This window comes from Danio rerio, chromosome 7 (assembly GCF_052040795.2).
Source record: "Danio rerio strain M-AB ecotype USA chromosome 7, GRCz13ab, whole genome shotgun sequence".
NCBI classification, from domain to species: domain Eukaryota; kingdom Metazoa; phylum Chordata; class Actinopteri; order Cypriniformes; family Danionidae; genus Danio; species Danio rerio.
In genome coordinates, this window is record NC_141027.1 from 35758293 (window position 1) to 35776358 (window position 18066).

Below are 18066 nucleotides of genomic sequence, written 5' to 3' on the forward strand. Positions count from 1 at the left end.
AAGTCTTAAAATTGGTCTTAAAAAGTCTTAAATTTGACTTGCAGAAGCCCTGTATTATGATTAGCTGTTTTGCTTGAGGGTAAAATATTTCTTTATTCTGATTTCAAGCGTTCAAATTGGTCATGCTCTTCTGATCAACAGAAATGTAAATCTTGGTTTGAATGTGAATTTAAAGCTGTGCTTTATATGTCTTTATCGATTCTAATCTAGAAAATATTGTGCTTTACTTGAAATGCATACAAAATGCAGATTTTAATTCAACTATGCATCTAACTGACTGAATGAGAGATGGCAGAGGGAGACAGCAGTATATACTTTGCTAATTGATAGCATCAGGATTAATTAACTGTGAGGAAATCACTGGCTCTTAACAAATGTTTGCGTCTTGGGAGAAATCGAATGAGAGGCATGGTGAAATGAAGGTGCTCCTGCATGAAGCATGCTGTCTCTCTCCCTCGCTCTTTTTATAGCTAAATGTAGGTTGATGGTGGCAGTTTGCTGACATCTTTGTTAATAGATCCCTATAGATGAGAGGGGATTGTTCTCTGTGTTTTACTCTGAGAGGCATCAGTCAGTAATGGGAATATGGATAATTACTTTTCATTTATCCTTCTTGTTTCGACATGTAAACCCTCCAGATGATTAAAAGCTGTGTAATTCTACAGCACACTGACTGCATAGTTGCTTTGTTTTGGCCAATTTTTCTATTTTTTTTGTACCTGTCTTAAAAAACACTGGTGTCTAACCAACAACCCTCCCTTTTTTTGTTTCCTTTGATTACATCTCGTGTTTACATGTTAGTGATTTGTTTTTATTGCAAGTAGTGCCAAAATGATTTGGACTCAGTTTGTGGACACGCACAAATGCACTTAATTACTTTGCCTATTCTTTTCCTAAACGTCTCCAGGCAAAATGCATTTGAATGGCTAAATTTAAAGTTGAGTGTGTGTGTGATGTATATTAGTATTAGATTAGGATGGACGAGCAGAGGTGAGGGGTCAAAGAGAGGGGGTGTTTGAACCTTTGTCACTTTATAGTAGTCAGAGCTGAAGGTCAGAATAAGCTTTGCTCTGAGAGACATGTAAGATTGCTGTGTGTTGGAGAACTAAACAGAAACTGAATCAGTATTTGGTTAACCTGAGTTGACCCAGACAGGTCACATAAGTCATTTGCATGAATTTTATTTAAGAAAAGCATTTGAGTTGTTACCAAGACTTTTTTGGGGGGTAATTAGGTCATATTAAGGCTGTTATATTTGGGTTTTTCCTCTGTGAGTGTTTGTAGACTGTCAAACAGCATCACTGTGTGTCATCCATGTCTATTTCTGATAACTGAGGATTTATTAAACAAAACAGAGACACTGAAAGATATTGCAAGTGATTTGTGACTCTATAAATTATTAAACAGCACGTTTGTATGTATGGAATTGGGATAATATGCGTTTCATGTCTCTGTCATTTGGATCCTAAACTGAGGAGCTGCAGCTGTGTCTTAATTCATCAATATTTCATAAATAATTATTTTCTCAAGATTGTGAGATTCATTTCTTTAGGGGAATGGGAGTGACTTGTTCTCTTTTTTTCTCTTTTTCTTTGTCTGCAGATTTTCTCTTTTTTGGTACGTACTAGGTTAAAGCGAATGGAAACAAACATGAAAAATGTTCATGTTTTATTAACATTATTAACTTCAGATTGATAATATTAATGTCTAATGACTGCTTTACTTTTTAAAGCACATGTGTAATTTCCCTTTTGCCTTCGGAAATCATCAGACAGGCCAACTGTTTTTCTAGTCTTATAATTTTGGCAAACCTGTTGTAATTGTTTCCGCAGTTCACTCCTCTTAGCTGACATCATTCAGAGGTTTTCTTCTGCATATCTTGGTTGAACAACTGAATATTTGAGTTACTGTTGCATTCCGGTCAGCTCGAACCAATCTGGCCACTCTCCATTGGCATTTTCACCAACAGAGCTGCCACTAAATTACTTTTCTTCTTCATTCAAATGCTCATTTGGGACTTCAGCAGATCATCTTGCCTATGTCTACATGCCTAAATGCATTGCGTTGCTGCCATGTGAGTGCCTATTTAGATATTTATTTTAACTCTTGTGCACTGTTCAAATTTACTACCCTTTTGTTATGTTCAGGATGAAAATATTAACTGAATTTAACTGCCGTAAAAATGCATCAGAGAAATGTTTTTATTTATTTATTTTATTATTATTTTTGCATATAACTGTTAATCTAACTCAGTCCTGACAAAATGTTTGATTTTCTCAGACAGATACATGTGCTAAGGTCACTCTCACACTCGCATCCACAGACTTTAATATGCTGTTATACTCCATATAAAATCCAGAAACTAAGCTTTTTTTATCTGAAGAGTTAATGATGCCAACTGATGATCAACAGTAAAAATTACAAATTTTACCTCTTTCCAACAGGGAAAACTACCAACAATCAAAAATATGACAATATGGTGTTAGTGCTTTGCAATCAAAAAATGTGGTTATAATGGAACTCAACGAGGCAAAAACAGCCACCAACAAGTAAATTAGGGAGAATCCTTTTTTAAATCAATCAAAAACAAAGCATCAAAGGCAATGTTGTTTCATTGATAAAAAAGGTAAAAGAAATCCAGTTCACAATTACTTTTTAAATTGAAAATTCGTCAAAATCAGTGACATCATCAGTGTCAGTCATCAGAATCAAATCAGTGACATCATTTATGAATTTGGCAATTAAAGAGTTAAATCCTGCAACTTTCTAAGCAATTTAGTAGTTTTGATCGGGACTAAGGTTGATTAACAGATTTATGCAAAAAAATCAAAAATAAATATCTGATGCATTTTTACAGCAGTTTAATTCAGTGGATGTTTTTCATCGATAACATAACAAAAGGGTAGTTAATTTAGTTGTATTGTTGAGCTCCTTAAAAATGTCTAAGCATTTTTTCTAAATTTGTGTCAAAATAAGATTTGTCACCAAAAATCATTCTGCTAGTTGAAATATGGTTTTAATAGATTTCTAGTATTTATGTATTTTTTTACATTATAAAAAGTATAATATGTCCAATGCTAAACATCTCCAGATATGCCCTGGCAATACGTCATAATGTTATGCCAAAGAGATCTTTGACCTTGAAAAGCTTTACTTGAATGAAACCACCACAGCTGTGTTGTTGCAAGATCTTTTTAAACGCTTCCATCATGGGCATGAGCATGGTAATTGACTGACAGATACAATCTGAGCCATAATCTATCATCAGCAGACTGTATTGCTTTTTAGGAGGAGCTAATGGGGCTTGTCTGGCCATAGTCTAAATGTTGACAAAACAGCCCGTGTGTGTGTTGTGTTTTACCTGGTGTTAATAGCCTGATTGTGTGTGGGCGATGGGGTTAATAAGATGATGAAGGTGTTGTGGAGTTCAGGGGTCAGGAGGGTGCCAGCTGCAGGCCTGAAGGCCCCACTGCTCGTCCCAGACAAGGGCTAGTGACCAAAGAAAGCCTAAGGCCACCAGTGTCACTGTAGGACTCTGTCTGCTCCTGCTAAGAGAGTGATGGATACTCAGCCCAGAGGGGAAATGACCCCAAAACGGCCAGCTATAAAAACAGTGGGACACAATATTGCATGTTTGAACTATGCTCCAGCTTTGTTGTAGAGAATAGATTGAGCATTGTATGAATAAAGGAGAGTTGTGGATGGATGGACGGTTCAGTGACATGCAGAGATCATCTGAGGCCTCTTCTAATGGCTGTGTTCAGTCCACTATTGTAAGTGTCTTCTTAACAAAGGAAATCATCCGGATGCCTAAGGCCGCTTATGTTCCTCCCCGCTGCTTCTTCATCTGCACTATCACTCTATTAAACTAACACTAATTAAAATTGTGTCTGAAAGATAAACTCAGACCTCCAGCGCTGTAAACATTGTTTAACCCTCGTGTTCTGTTTGGGCTGCGAGAGACCCTTAGGCCATTTTAATAGCTCCAAAAATGACTGCACTAAATAAAACTGTTAAGAGCAAGATTCATTCTCCATGACTTTTCCTAATCTTACGAGAAAGGGTTGTTAACGAAAAGATAACTTAGTAACATGCTTTAGCTGTCCTCCATGAATAATGTAGCGTTACTTATGTTCAGGGTCTCAGAGACCCCCAGATATAAAATGCAATGAATAAATGCAACGAATTTCACATGATAACGGGAAGTCCATAAAAAGGGGCCAGTGTGCTGTGCTAATACACTGTAAAGGAATTCCCTAAACTAATTGTTTTACAGGTGCTTTTTAAATTACACATCATTTTTTACAAAATCATTTTTCAAAAATTATGCTTAATGTTAAATATAATGGAAAAGGTGTGATATTATATACACACACACACACACACACACACACACACACACACATATATATATATATATATATATATATATATATATATATATATATATATATATATATATATATATATATATATATATATATATATATATATATATATATATATTGTGAGATATTGTTACATGCATATGATGTAAAAAGATGGGATTCCGTGCCCTAATGGCAATCTTTCTTTTTTCAGTATTTGCTTCAAATTAAAAAGACTGAAAATATTTTTGCTGCAGTGTGCTAGTAGCAAACATTTAAATGTGATTAGATAAATATGAAAAAAAAATGCTGCATGAATTTTAAAATAAACACTAACAATTTTTTAAATACAGTCTTGAGAAAAGAAAAGAAAGCATCTAAGTCATGGACATGTTTGCTTAATCCAGAGATGTCTAAACTAGGGCCCGTGGGTTGGCCCTTTTTAACATTTAATTTGTCCCACCATCCCTTCTTAGAAGAGGTGTAGTTTTTTGGTTGTTTGTTTTATTGTTGAGCTACAAAAAAGAAAACTGAAATTAAATATTTCAATTAAACGTCAAAAATGAATCCGATTTTAATACACTGTCACTGATTGATTGAAGACAATGCAGAAGACTTCAGCAGAGGCAGCTTTACTAGTGTATTTGGAATTGATTATCATTGTGTTAAAAAAGGAATTATGTTTTTATTGTACAATTGCATTATTTCATATGATTAAATTAATTTCTTTATTAATAATATGCTATAAATTAAGATACCCATGGCAACTTTAATGTGATAAACACTTAATATATAGTTTGATGTTTGTTCAACCTAGTTACAGTATGTAAAAATGAGTTTATACAACACAATTATTGAGATTACCTTGGGACAACTTAATTGTTTTAAGCTTAATGCACTTAAATGTGTTAACTTAATTGATTTGTGTTGGTATAAAACCTGAATGAATTGTGTGGAACCCCGCATTTTTTACAGTGCAGTCTAGTATATTTACTTTTAGCCCACAGCCCTCAGTCAAGTTTGGTTTTTGGCCCTTCATAAGAAACTTTATGCACCCCTGGCTTAACCTGGACAATGCAGCATTATGTTTGCTAAACATGGTAGTTTAAATATAAAGTAGCACATTTGAGACTATTTAGAGATGGCAGACTATAGTTTGATTTAATCACTTTTCTTTCATGAAAATTGACATTAAAGTACTGAGAAACTCTTTCGTCAGGATTTAGGCATTGTAAGCATTTGTTTATTTGCAATCTAGAAGTTGAATGCACTACTGTTATGCACTACTTAATGCTATTGTGGAAATAGGTATGCATTTCAGGATTGTTTGAAAAATATTTAAAATATCTTTTAAATATTTCCCAAATTATGTTTAACAGAGCAAGGACATTTTCACAGTATGTCTGATTATATTATTTTTCAAGAGAAAGTCTTATTTGTTTTATTACAGCTAGAATAAAAACCATTTTAGTCAAAAATATTAGCCTCTTTAAGCTTTATTTTTTTCGATAGTCTACAGAACAAATTATCCATATACATTAACCTACCTAATTACCCTAAACTGCCTAGTTAACAGAATTAACCTAGTTAAGCCTTTAAATGTCACTTTAAGCTGTATAGAAATGTCTTGAAAAATATCTAGTCAAATATTATTTGCTCTCAACATGGCAAAGATAAAATAAATCAGTTATTATAAATGAGTTATTAAAACTATTATGTTTAGAAATGTGTTGAAATAAATAATTTCTTCGTTAAACAGAAATTGGGTGGGGGGGGGGATTAAACGAGGCTAATAATTCAGGGAGGCCAATAATTCTGACTTCAACTGTATGCATTATTTTTATATTTAAATGACTAAGATCTCTGGAACCGTGAACTTTAAAAACATTAATGTGTAAGAGGGGAAAACTGCAGGGCATGTCAATCACAGAAGAAGGAGAGCACTGGTCCTTTATAATAGGCAATCACTTACATTATCATATCAGCAGTCTTATACTCTCTTCATTATCAATATTTGTCTCGCTTAAAGCCTTTAACACTGGGAGGTATGTCTGCTCAATGGAACGTCTGTGCTGTAAATGCTTTTAACATGCCCGGTAATTATGCCATCGTGTTGCAGTGAAGATTTGCATTATTACAGATGTCAAAGAAAAGGAGGTTAGGGTGGGGGGTGAAGTGCTATTATCATTATTTAACCTCGGTGTGTTACCCAATGCATAACTGTATCATTATCATTAAATTTTAATCATCCTTGCAACTGCCTCAAGTGTGTGCGCGCGCGTGTGCAAGTACATGTTTTCACAAGCCTGCTGAGCTCTCCTTAATCGTCTGGCTCTCTTAATCATAGACATGTTTGAAAGAGACAACTCTTAAAGACTGCGTGGCAGACTCGATTACATTCTCCTTTACTAATGAAAGAATGTGATAGAGGCAGGCCGCCGTCCAGGGAGGATCACGTAGACCACTGAGGCCTGAGTGAGAGTGAGAAGTGCTTATGTTGACCCTTTTTTACCTTTGCAGTCAAAGTCATCATAGCATCTTAGTCATCAATTTGCTCCAGTAGCAAAAGGAAAATAAAAAATGAGTGAATGAATAGTGATGTTTCTCACACTTTACAAAACATAAATTGTGATAACAGATGAAGGAGGAGAGAATAATGTTGGCTTTTGAGTTTGAGATATTTGGTAGCGAATTAACTGCGTAACTACATATTTACTCTTTATGGAACAGCTACATGCAGGTATTTAAAGAAATAAGTATGATGTGATTACTGTTTCTGTACAGTAAGTACATTGAATGTAATTACTGTAAACTAGTTTAAATGATGCATGGATGATGCCTGTTTTGGTGCTAATTGGTCAGCTGTGTTTTATTTATGAAAAAGCATGGCTATGATCATTTTACCTCTTCATCTGCACTGAAAAAAGGGTTGGTGCAAAATGTTGCAAACAATTTATATTAGCTGAATTTAAGCAAACAAGTTAAGTTGAGCAGTACTAAATTTAATTTGTTTAGATTCAATATAAATTGTTTGCAACTACTTACCTTAAAAAAAATAGTGAATCCAATTATTATTATTATTTTGCACGTGTGCATTGTGCAACATGTTTAGCAACCACTCTTAGAAACATACAGGAAAATATTGTAGTCAAGTTTTGTCTATGCTTTAAGTGTCTTATGAAGAAAAAAAAAAGTTTATCCATTTCTCAGTGAATATAGGCAATGTATTTGGGTGCATTTAAACAAAACTGATTTATTACACAGATATATTTATTAAAATAAAATTTTAGTCACCAAACATATTTAGAATTTGAAACATACTACAATTAAATTCAAGCAAAATATTGCAAAAACAAATTACAACTTACAAAACTTCAACTAAATTTTTCAATATTTTTGCTTCTCTTGATTTTTCCTCGTTTTTAAAATTTGTATTTATTATTTTTCTATAACATTTAGGTCCAATCCCAATTCTATTTTTTTACCCCTACCCCTTCCCATTGAAACAGAGTGTGAAGGGGTAGGGCTTCAAAATTTAATCCTAAGAAATGGGACAGCACTACAAAACCTGTACATATCATCATATGTGATCGCAATCTCTTGCTTCATATGAGATTAGACTATCGCGACTGCTGTAGTTATTTAATAATTTTTTTGGTATTTATCTTCATGAAATCACTAAAGGCAACAATATCATGTTATCATAACCATGTAATGTGGCAATAAGCTCATAACTGTACTGTACATTTACACTGTGGCCATATTCATCAAAACACACGAAAACAACATTAACATTATACCAGACACTGTTAAATGGCTATTTCCAGCCATTAGACTTTTCTAACAGGGTATTCAAGTGTCATCAATTGACAAAATGTTGTGGGACTGCTATACAGGAGTTAATATTGTAGATTATAGATAATAAAAAGTTGTATTTATTTTTTTTGGCCTTTTTTTTACATGATGGTAAAGCACAATGTATTAAAACATGTGTTGAATAAATGTAAAAATACTAATTTGTGCATCTCCTGACTTCCATGTGTAGCCATGCTGTAGTTGGTGTATTCTGGGAAATTTTCCTATCCCTTGGGGTTTCGAGTGTGGTCCTAAAAAATCTCAGTTTCAAAGGCTATACAAGGCCAAGCCCTTACTGAGTCAAAGAAAGTCTTCTCATGCAGGATAAATGCGAATTTGCTGTCTTTTATGGCAGCCAACAGCTTCCAGTTTTTTAAATTTCTTTTAAATAAGGCACTGTATGCTTATTTACTATTTCATATTGATGCTACATATAGGAAACTTGCGCTGTGCAGCAAAACATCTTTGATCTAATAGACAATGAAAAATTGAACATGCTGAGAGATGAGCAGATGTTTGAGTGCGAGGAAATATATGTTAAAAAAAAGATTTACGCGTTAATATTTTATTAATTTTGTTTACTCTCAAAGTGATATAACCACATAGCATTATAATGGCTATGCGAAAAACTATAAGGAAAATGTATGAGGAAAGACACCATCGCAAGCTGTTAAAAGGGTCCATTGTCATGTCTGTGAGGAGATGTAGAGTATTCACCTTCAGACTCTCCATCTCTGGTTTACTTTGAGGTATTTTTGTAGATGTAGAAGTCACACAAAACAAAATTTCGGTCCCACAGACATAAACATCCATTCTCTATTACAAACCATTAAGTGTTGGATTTGTTTCAGCATGGTTTTGCTGTGGTTTCCGTCTCTCGCGCGTTCTTAACCCCTGCTATGTGCTCCCAGAACACAAACAGCACAACACCACACTGCTGAGAAAAAGGGAGAAATAAATCTAACACATGCTAAAGGAAGTGTAGCATGAGGCACGTCAGGTGAGCTTTCAAAAGTGACAGCAAAATTTCAATGCGGGGGGCGTAGGGTGGGGGAGCAGCGACAGTCAAAAAGGCAAACCTGTGCTGGGACATTTTCCTCTACAAAGGTGTACAGATGAACAAATTAAAGACTAGAGAATGACAATGCGGCTACAGATGTTTGCTCTCCCCGCATCTCTTTTTTTGCATAATCCCAGTTAAGGAGAAGGCAGAAGCCAAGTGCGTTAAAAAGTCCAGGTTTTCAGACAACAGTGGGTTGCTTATTAGAGAAGCTTTGATCGTGGAGCCTTTGATATCTCAGTGCTCATCAAGAATTCACTTTCAGCCATAAATATAGGTAGCTCAGAGAAGTGTTATGACACACACACTTACTCTCTCGCAGCCACTTTAACTTATCAAAAACATTGCAAAATATGAAGGGAACTATGAGGGAGGGTCTAAAGGAGAATGAGGGGAAGAGAAAGACAGAGAGTTGGGCGGCAGGTGAAATTTTTCACTTTCATTGTTCAGAACCAATACAAATGTATATTTTTAGTTGTGCATGTGTGTGTGTACTTGTTTACCTTATGTTGTCGAATTAAATTGGTCCAATAATAATGAAATAATTCCCTATTATCTTTCTTTGCCTTTATATTGATTGGTCATATTAAAAAAAAGAAACACACAAGTGATCTAAAATTGGCTTTAACTTAATTAGTTCTGGCAAAAATGTGTAAGTGTCTTAACATGATGTAAAACATGATGGTTTATGTGATTTCTGCTCCAAAATTAAACCATTTGACATTAGTCAAACCTATGTTAAAACCTGTAATCCAGCATGATTATTTGTCATTAAATGAGACAGAAAAATAATCTGACTAAATTTATAATAATCAGATTTGAGCTTTTTATATTCTTTACTTAATTACTTCCAGGGCCATTTATATCATAAGTTGATATTGTTGGGAAAAAGGAATATATATTTTCATATTTTTGTCTCTTTTTCTTTTCATTAAACAATTTTATTTGTATTGCTTAAGGTGATATATATTAACCAAACTCATTCGCGAGTGTGATATGCCTTGCATAGTAATGAAGCATTTTTGTAGACGTAGATGAAGCTGATAGAAATGCAAAGGCCCGATTGTCTAAAATTAACTTGAGCTCTGCAGCGAAACTTCCTGTGAGCAGAGAAGAGCAGAGATGGGTTGAAAATGAACACAGAATTTGCTGTTGAGAAGTCATTGCTTCTCAAGCTTTTGACGTTGTGCAGAGAATTAATAGAGAAAGAGGACGTATGTATGGGTGCGGCCAATGGAGGACTGGAGAACGATTGACAAGTGACGAATTTCACTAAACTCCACCTGTTAATATCAGCTGCGTATAAAAGTATGAATCAGCACCTCCTGAATGTAACTTTTGCATTGCATTAGGGGTATCAGTATTCTGTGAATCAAATTATTTATTTGTATCCAATAAATTACTGAGATTTTTGACATTGAAGAAAAAACTCTCCTGACCTATTTTATTGAACACGCATGGAATTGATTAGATATACCAACAATATTTAGCCGCGCCATGTGGGTGTTTCGTGACATCCCATTTTTATGAGGTGGGTCGTTATTTTAACCCTCAACTCCTAACCTGAAGGACCTGGACATACACACATACACTTCGGACAATTAAGCTTATACCAATTCACCTGTACTGCATGTCTTTAGACTTGTAAGGGAAACCAGAGCACCTGGAGGAAACCGACGTGAACATGGGGAGAACATGCAAACTATACACAGAAATGCCGACTGACCCAGCCAGGACTCAAACCACCAACATTCTTTCTGTGAGGTGAAAGTGTCACTGTGTTGCCCCTGTGTGTATATCAATTAAGAGAAAAGTATGTAAGCATTTAAATATCTTATTAATTTAACTTTCTCTTTCATCAGATGGGTTTAGGTAGAGCCTCTGTCCTGCTGCACTTCAGCAAAATTCAGCATCATAAGCAAAATGACCACTTTGTGTCATAACATATATCGACCAATCAGTGAAGTAGTCAAGGCAGAATTTTAAGCGCAACCAATCATTTTAAACAGACATGGTGAATCATTTAAAGAAATTAGAATCTTAAGTTCAGAGAATCTAAAATATTAATTAAAAGTCTTTTGCTTCCTAAGTTAAACACACCTGTTTTGATGCCAAAACCTGGTATTTTAAGTAATGTCAAGTTATATTAACTTAATATCTTTAGTAATAACAACAGCAGGTGTAATGTATTGGTGTAATGTATTTTATACAGTAAAAAATGTGTACCCCTAAATTCAACCCTTACCAGAAACCTGCAGCATAATCAGAAAAGACTCTGTTAAGTTTCAGTTATAAGTGTTTTGAATTACACAGTGACAGGGTACAAATGAGTCATTATACAAAAAAAAAGTCCTTGTAAACCACCAAAACTTCACACACATGTACACAGACACACACAAGTAGCCCATATTGTAGAAGGTAGTAGCATTGTGCCTAGGGCAGTTTGAATGTGATTGATGGGACAAAGAGGCCGCTGGTCTGTCTATGACACATGCAGTGACTTCTGATCTGACCCTGATCATCAGTGTGTTTATGTAGGCAGGTCATGACTAGACCAATACTCTGTCATATGGACATCCAGATAAAAATACCAAAATCAAGCACTTTTCTCTTTGTGTTCCACTCCCAGCTATAAGAGCGAACATCTTTGTTTTCTCTGTTTTCCCAGAGCAGCTTTGCATGCACACACGCTAAGCTACATATCGTACACATCCACATGTTTAGTAGAATTTTGTCCTCAAGATAAAAACAACAAACAGACCTCAACACAACAAGAAAAGACAGATATTCTCAGCTCAAGTAAAAGTTTCCTTAATTGGCCTTGTAATCCTATCGGTGTCAAAAACATAGCGATACCAAAAAACCCCTGTCCTCATTAAAAAGTACAAGCTTGCTTTTGAGAGCTCACACGCGGAATTGATTAGAAAGGTAACGCTGGGTGTGATATTCATTTCTTTCATTGTTCTGCTCGCAGCTCAATGAGACAGGATTTTTCTCCCTGCATCCCAATTACAGCATTGTAGATCAAGCAAGGTGTGAGATTAACTAGAGAAACCTCACTAACACAAAGAGAATTCCTAACTTAACAAGGTGTCATTCCTCATTGATAGAGCCCCACGCCGTCTGTCCCAGAGTAATTATGAGAACTGCATTTGAATGTAAATACATGCACACGGACCTCTAAAAACAGCCGTGCTGTATTTAACATACCTTTTCTCGCTCCACTGGAAGCCGTGGATTTCCCCCAATAAACTCGCTTACATGTTGTGGGTATGTCATTATTTTTCTCAGAAATAGAACATTTCTGAGGTTTTATTGAGAGCATATTGAAGTTTTAAAGTTTAAACCCAAGTTAAAATTATAGAACTGGCTTTGATCAAAGGGATCAGAGAGTCTGATCAGAGGGAGAGTGGCAGGATCTTCAGTTCGCCGCCTGAATACTTAAATGGAGCTTCTTCGGGAGGAGGGAAATGCATTGCAATGTCCGTGGCAGCCATACATCCTCTTTTCTTTCTTCTTATCTAGAATTATCCTCATAAAGGGGGATTTCTCAAGTCTCAGTGTTCATTTCTAAACTTTTTATCTGAAACAACAACATAAAACACAATAACATGTAAATACTAAATGCTCTCTGAATATCTTCACTTCTTTTTTCTTCAGCGTCATCTCTAAATCCAAATCAAAGACACTTTTTCTGGACGAGCGTATGACTATCTTCATTAACCTCGCTTTAGTCTGTTATGCTCATGCTTTTCATCATTGCTGGATATTTTATGCAATTAATCCCTCAAGCTATATTTGTGTTAGAGAACACAGAGTGGGAAAAAAGGTACAAACACACACACACACACATCCGTAGCACACTGTGGGAGAAGATTAATCTTTCTATTTCTGTATTCAGAAGCAGCTCATAAACTATTTAGACTTTTCAGCCCTAATGGAGATTCTGGAGGCACAGTGGGGCATCTTTTATACATCAATAAGGCCAATTATCTGTTTAACTGAGAGAGGCCGTGTTGCCAGATTTGCCCTTCCCCACTGTTAAACTCATTCTCTTCTTCCTCGACACCAGAGGGCAGCCCTGGCACACAGGCCCCCCACAACAACCCCCCAACACATACCCCATGGTGGGGATGGTGGTATGTTAGGGGGGTGGTAGAAGGGGGTTGTCTTTATACCCCACCCCACCCCCCGCTTGTATGCCCTGGCAAGACTGGCATGGCAGCACTGCATAGCACAGCTGGCAGTATTATAAGGCTAAGTCTGGGTGAAAACGCATCACATACACGCAGCACCAGTCAGCCCTACAGAGAGATGTGAAGTAGGAAGACAGTGAGGGAAATCAGCATCTTTTTTTTTCATTATTTGGTAAACAATTCATTTTATTAACTTGAAGACTGACATGTCATTAATATTTACAATTGTACAAAATTTTATAAATAATATTTTAAATATTTTTACTAGTGCAAAAAAGTGAATGACAGGATTTTTACATTTCTACTTTTTGATTTTGCTGAGTAAAATATATTTCTTTTCATCAGAAAAAGAAAACTGGAAATAAAATCAAAGAAATGCAAAGCACAAAACTACATCTGATGAAGCCATCACATATTATAGGGCAGATATGGAGCTAGTTAAGGACATTTTCACATGAGCTATATCTCAAAAACTACAACAACCACTTATTTTTACACCAAAAGTTTACATCTATCTATCTATCTATCTATCTATCTATCTATCTATCTATCTATCTATCTATCTATCTATCTATCTATCTATCTATCTATCTATCTATCTATCTATCTATCTATCTATCTATCTATCTATCTATCCATCCATCCATCCATCCATCCATCCATCCATCCATCCATCCATCCATCCATCCATCCATCCATCCATCCATCCATCCATCCATCCATCCATCCATCCATCCATCCATCCATCCATCCATCCATCCATCCATCCATCCATCCATCCATCCATCCATCCATCCATCCATCCATCCATCCATCCATCCATCCATCCATCCATCCATCCATCCATCCATCCATCCATCCATCCATCCATCCATCCAACTTTTGATTTGTTGAGTCCAAACATGGAAGGATTGGCACAAAAGAACCGGTTTGCATTAAAGATCCAAATTTACTACTGTGTATCTAACCTGAGAAGCATCCTCGCACATGCACATATCGTACTTAGGGCTGCTATCTTGTAGGCTGTTGTATTTGAATTTGAGGATGGGCCGATGGTAGTGTATGTATGCAAAAATTTATATTTGGTTGAGTTTTTATTATACAATTTTTCATCTGATGATTTTCAATCTTGCACCTAACAAATATTTAAAAAAACTAATACTGAAACTGATAAAAACTAAACTAAAACTAAGCCATTTTAAAATATAGAAAGTAATAAAAAAACTGCCTCTAAAAACTAGTTAAAACTGAATTTAAAAACAATAAGTCACAATTAAATAAAAAGTTTTCGAATAAAAAATCTAAAACTATTATGACCTTGACACTTAAAAAGGCGGAGCTAACTGGCTTTATTTACTTATTTTGGTGTTTTTGTACTTTTTATTTATTTATTTGCTTCCTTTCATATTTATGGTGGTGCACCCTATAATTTATGTGCCTTGATTGTGGTTTAATAATTTAATTACATGAAAAAGTATTTTTATGATGTAATGTATGCGTAATGATTTCAGAACTAACTAACAAACTAGCTAGAGACTGCAGGAAGTCAAACATTGGCTGACCTACTCGAACACTTCTCATCCAGACAGGGGCTTGTCATGGCCCTTTTATCCATTGTAGCCATTCCAAGGCTAGGCTTGCACTGCCTGTTCTAGTCTCCCTCATCCCAAAAGCCAAAACACAGCCATCCAGCTGAAGCTCTGCCCTGTCTCTTCTTTATTCCAGAATCCTGCCTCATCGCTCCACGGCTGACATGCCAACCTTCACCATCCCTGGCCATGCTCAAACTCTGTCTTCATGTGCTTCATCAGGCTCCAAAAGCACAGACAGCTTTTTGAGCACATCAGGACATTGTGTGTCTGTCCTGGCCCGAGCCTTTAGCATTACATTCCCACAGTCCAAAGAATTACTTCACAACATGGAGGATTCGTACAGCCCAGGGCTTTATATTTGTAACCCACACCAGCGTGACCACGGCTGGTCCATCAGCAGGCCTCATTAGCTCTATACCCAGAGAATGTGCGGCCTGCCTGCCTGCCTCCAGATGGGTCCGAGCCAAGCTTTTGCTGCCAGCGATGGCCTGCCAAGCAGTTGTTCTGACAGTAGAAGATGGGAGAGAAAAGAGGTCCGCCGGATTTGTATGTTTCTGACTTCAGTGTTATACGAACTGTGTGTTTTATGCACAGATGGATAGCAATATGGTGTTTATATAGTCCCATGACCATCCGACCGCCAAAATAAAAGACACGTTCTTCTCAGTTTGGCTGGAGTTGAACATATTCATAAATTTCAAACATTTCTCCAATGGTATGCGCCGTAAGAATGGTCTAGGAATTCAAACAATGTGCTAATTAAGAAAAACATGGTGTCTCAATCCACAGTGGCAGTGTATAATTACAGTGTGGAGAGTCTGTGTTGACTGATTCAACCTCACCACTTGCCACAACAACTTGACAATACTGATTTCCTCACGTCGCTCCATGTTCGGGACAGATTAAATACATCTAAACATCAGCCGTCAGCCTCTTGAGAACCCAGTTTTTGTGTATGTGTGTGTAGCTTGGCATGCGTACTAGGAAAAGAGCGGGAAAGTACGCTCTTCGGTGCCAGTTCAAACTTAGACTAAACCGGCGTAGCCACTTGGGGTTTTGGGTCGTCCAATGATGGTTTCTTTGTGGCGTTCTCCATTGGGGAGAATTAATGTGAGTTTTTTTAAATAACATGCGGCCGCAAGTAGGTACTGTAGATGGCAAGCCTTTGCTGTCACTCATGGCTCTCCTATGGTTAGCAGCTAGGGAAAGCCACAAACTGGCTGAAGTTGACAGGGTGGATCAGCGGTCTGCTTTGATTACACTGAGAGAGAGAGAATAAACGCTGCTGACACTTGCTGCTCCTGCTGGACAGATGATGTCATTTTATGGCCCCTTAAACATATGATCCTAAATGCTTTTTAAAGCCGGGGATGATCTCAGAGGCATTGTACATGCTTAACCTTTGAGTTCTATTTAATGTGTTTTATTATTTAACTGGGCCTCGAAAGTATTTTTTTGCTGTGGTCAATGAAAAGTCCTTCACACGGGAGAACATGGAGCTGTGGTGAATTAAGCTTATGATGGGACATGTGTGGGTAAAGTCTGAAGCCCGTAAAAATAGCATGATTAGACAGGCACTCACTCAGCACCTGCTCTTTATACCGGACAGTTATTGCATTATCGTACAGAGCACAGATGTCACAGCAGCACCTGTGGACCCATTTTGCTTATTAACACATATGAAACATGAGTGGGATGAATTCCTGCATAAATCGCTCACAAATCCATCTGCACATAAATTTTCCCTCTTGAATCGAAAGCTTCGTTTTATGTAAGCATAGTTTTACGCATACTTTACACAGAAATTAGTTATGCTCGTGTTTTATGGATAAGAACCATGGATTGGATCAGTCCTGACTAGAGTTGTTCTACTCTTTAGGGGTGCATGATTCTGGATAAATTGAGAATTTATGTTTCTTTATGAAAGTTAGAGATCAAAATTCTCACACAATCCTGAACAGACCAGATTAGTGGAATGTTCTTGTTAATTTTTTGCTGTTATATAAGAAAACCCTTTTGTGAAATGTCACATGTGGGTGTGGCGGCACCTAATTTTGAGGTACAGTAGGTTGACCAACAGAGACCGTGTAATGCTTAGTTTAAAATCAGAGTTAGTTAAATGCCAGACTTAACATTAATTTAGTTGTTTAAATGTAATACAAAATCAAAAAAGATGTTTAAATTTCAATGCAGTGAGGAAACAACAGCTGAGCACGTTTCCTGCCTTCTTGTTCTCAGAACTGGCAAACAAAAGCAACGAGTTCAGCAACAATAATAACACTTCACATGATTGAAGTTCAGTGGCAAGGCTGTTGGTATATTCGAAATTATGAAACAACATCTACATTTTATTGTTGCACACTGTAATAAATATTTGTAAATTAGCAGTTTTCTGTATTTTATGATATGATTGTAGCAAAAACAGAATTTCAATTTGACAACAAAATTTGTAACATTGCTTTAAGAAAAGGTTTTTATCAAACTTTTTATTCACAAAAAGTCCAGGCAGTTTTTTTATAATTTTTATTTTAAAAAATGTCAATTGGAGACTCCAAATGGACACCAAGTAAAGAAATGCCACAAATGTTGATTTGAAATACTTTTTTCTTGTGTGGTTTTGTAGGCAGAACAGTTTTGAATAGGTATGCATATATGCATTATGTAATTTTGACCCATTTGGTTACCAGGTACCAGTTTCCAAATTTAGGGAGGGACCAAATAATCTAAACTAATAATCTAATCTAAATCTAAACGGAGTAAATTGTACAGCATTTTGCTGTGTTGTTGATATTATAGCCCTTTATATTTGATAGCACAAACGTCTGGCTTTAAGAGTTTGTGAAGTTTGTGAGGCTGTTAGGGCTGCAGAATAAATTGAAATTAAATCAAAATTCAAAAAACAATTTAGCAAAAGCTGTTATTGTCATGCACATATTGACAGGGAAGCACTGTGATTAGTAAATCTTCTACAAAGCAGATGGTGATCTTGTGTGAAA

The 18066-nt window shown here is 36.1% G+C and overlaps 1 long non-coding RNA gene across 45 annotated transcripts in view; it reads left to right on the top strand.

Annotated features, from left to right (window-relative positions):
- LOC110439935 (uncharacterized) overlaps positions 1 to 18066 on the top strand; it is a 329391-nt gene that overhangs the window by 170274 nt on the left and 141051 nt on the right. The window contains exon 4 of one of the 45 annotated variants that reach the window (XR_015495946.1): positions 15204 to 17654. The exons of the other annotated variants lie outside the window; for them this stretch is intronic. This is a non-coding gene — a long non-coding RNA (uncharacterized LOC110439935). Of the gene's footprint in view, positions 1 to 15203; positions 17655 to 18066 lie in introns of those variants that run through there. 45 annotated transcript variants of the gene reach the window in all.